The 2,386-nt window shown below is 47.4% G+C and overlaps 1 protein-coding gene across 3 annotated transcripts in view; it reads left to right on the top strand.

The window, feature by feature from the left end:
• Positions 1-2,386, top strand: part of SRGAP3 (SLIT-ROBO Rho GTPase activating protein 3) — a 247,303-nt gene that overhangs the window by 171,490 nt on the left and 73,427 nt on the right. The window lies entirely within an intron of this gene.

The raw sequence follows: 2,386 nt of genomic DNA, 5'->3' as shown, positions 1-2,386 counted from the left end.
CCTGTGAGAGTGTCCTTCAGGGTGGGGGTCCCCACTGGGGTGCCTGGCCAGTCTGGGTGAGGGGCCGAGGGCTGTTTTCAGGCTGGCAGGTGAATGAAGCTCCCAACCGCTCCTTTGTTTTTTTTTTTTTTTTTTTTTGGTCAAAACTCCAGATTTTCCAGTTGCCATGCCTGGGAATATATTGTCTCATTGATCAAATTCAAGGAGATGGAGGAAAGTTGAGGAGTTTGCTTTTGTTTAATTGACTTTGATGTGACGAGGGAACATCCAGACTGTACTGTTTTTGCAACAGTTGAAGATACAGGTCTCTGAGCTTGGGCTCAGGGTCGTGCAGGGCAGAGCCCAGGAGAGCGGACCATGGGGATGGTAGACATGGCTGCTGATCTGAGAAGTGGGAGCTGGAGTCAGTAGTGTGTGGGGAGCTGGCTGGGGCAGAGGCCGAGAAGGCAAGGCTGGTGGGAGTTTTGAAGGCAGGACTCTTCCCAGCAGAGCTGCTTCTAGGAATTTATCTGACAGGGTGCACAGTGATAGAGTATGAGGATGTTCACTGCATCATTGTTTGAAATATTTGGGGACTAGATACAACCTCAATGCCCGTCACTATGCAGCTGGTTAATTAATTGATACATCTGGTGTATGGAACCCCAAGCAGCTGTCAAAAAAGGAGGATGCAAGAGCGACATAGGCTATGAAGGAAGAATCTCTCAGGTATATTGTTAGGTAGAAAAAGCAAGATGCAAAGGTGTTTAAAAAAGAACATACATACACTATGCAAATGCATGCTTGTGTATCTGTAGCCTGTTTCTGGAAGGTATCAGAAGAAACTATGAATAGCAGTTGACTGTGGGCAGGCGTCTGGGAGCCTGAGAGACTTACTCTTCTCTTTTACTTTGCTGGCTGTTAGGGTCCTTTAACCACATGCACTTAGTACCTTCAAAAAGTGAGATCATAAAAATAAAGACAGAAGAAACTGGGTCTTGGATGTCAGAGATATTGGTAAGACTGAGCACTAAGAGGAGCCACTGTGGATGTCAGAGTACGGGGTCAGCGGTGGGGCAAACATCAGGGGGATGGGCCACAGGAGAAACTGAGGCACAGACTGAGAATCAGGGAGAATAGAAGAAAATGGGGGTAACTAGTTGGGTTCGTCACACACCATGTAGATGCATGGGATGGCGCTGAAGGCTGCCTGCGAGCTCTGTACAGACCGTTCTGCTGAGACTCTGCTGTGCTGTTGGATTGGGTCCCTTCTCTTTAGTCACCAGAACTGGAGTGAGGTCTAAGCAGATCCCTGGAATCGCCCCAGAGCTCTTGCTGTCTGTTATGAGATCTGGTAAATGCAGGGGCTGCCTTCAGACAAGTGACTCTTGGCCAGTCTAGGCCCAGAAACTGAGAGAAAGGCTGTGGGTGAGAAGAAGGAGCCTGATACTGAGCCCTCCCCAGCTCCCACTGAGCCCAGGGCCTGCTGACCTGCGCAGGGCGGGGCGGAGGAAGGCTGGTCGCTGCCCATCAGCTGCTGGTCATGCTTGAGGCTGAGGGAGCTGAAAGGGAGAGCAGGATGACTCAGCTGTCAGGGAGCAGAGACCAGGGCCCCTATTTTCAATATGGAAACTTCACATGATGGTCCAAGCAAACAGGGAGAGTAATAATAATATTAATAAGTAACAGAATCCTAGACTCTTTAGGCTGGATGGAACCTGGAGATAGTTCGTTATTTTCTAAATTGTGTCCCTCAATATACTGAACATGTATGTAACTGTGAAAAAGGATTGAGGTCAACTAAATTACACACTACAGCCCCCTTCACATACAGTCCATGCATGTGAGGGTATAAAAGTCTCTGAAAATTTCTGCGGTAAGAAAAACCTGTCTCACTTTAACTAGCTTTTCCCAAATGTATTTGGTCACAGAAGCTCCCATCCCTTTTATAGTGTGGCACCCCCACCCCCACTCCCAGCATGCTTTGGGAAGTGTTTCTTTTAAATTTTTTATTTTATAACGTGGTAACTAAGTCTCCAAGGCCACATGGCCAGTTGGTGATACAGCGGAGGCCAGAACCTCCGTGTTCTGCCAGTGATCCAGAGGGCTGTCTGTTTACCTGCCCTGCTCTGATGGATTGAGATGCTACATCATTCTTTCTCAGACTGTGTTCTGTGGAATCCCACCCTCATGAAATGTTAATGAGCATTGAACTAGGGACACACATTCTGGTCACATAAACATAGGACACACAGGATTAAAGAAAGATGGCTGTGGGGTCTCTCAGAATCTTTAATATGGTAATATCTCTGTGAATCACCAAGCAGGGTTCCCCAACTTACATGGCCAGGGAAGACTTTGTTTTGTGGATACAAGTTGAGGAATTCAAATCTAGATCAATGAGTTT

The sequence above is a fragment of the Myotis davidii genome, unplaced genomic scaffold (genome assembly GCF_000327345.1).
Source record: "Myotis davidii unplaced genomic scaffold, ASM32734v1 scaffold73, whole genome shotgun sequence".
Lineage (NCBI taxonomy): Eukaryota > Metazoa > Chordata > Mammalia > Chiroptera > Vespertilionidae > Myotis > Myotis davidii.
This window is presented reverse-complemented; position numbering and strand designations above follow the sequence as displayed.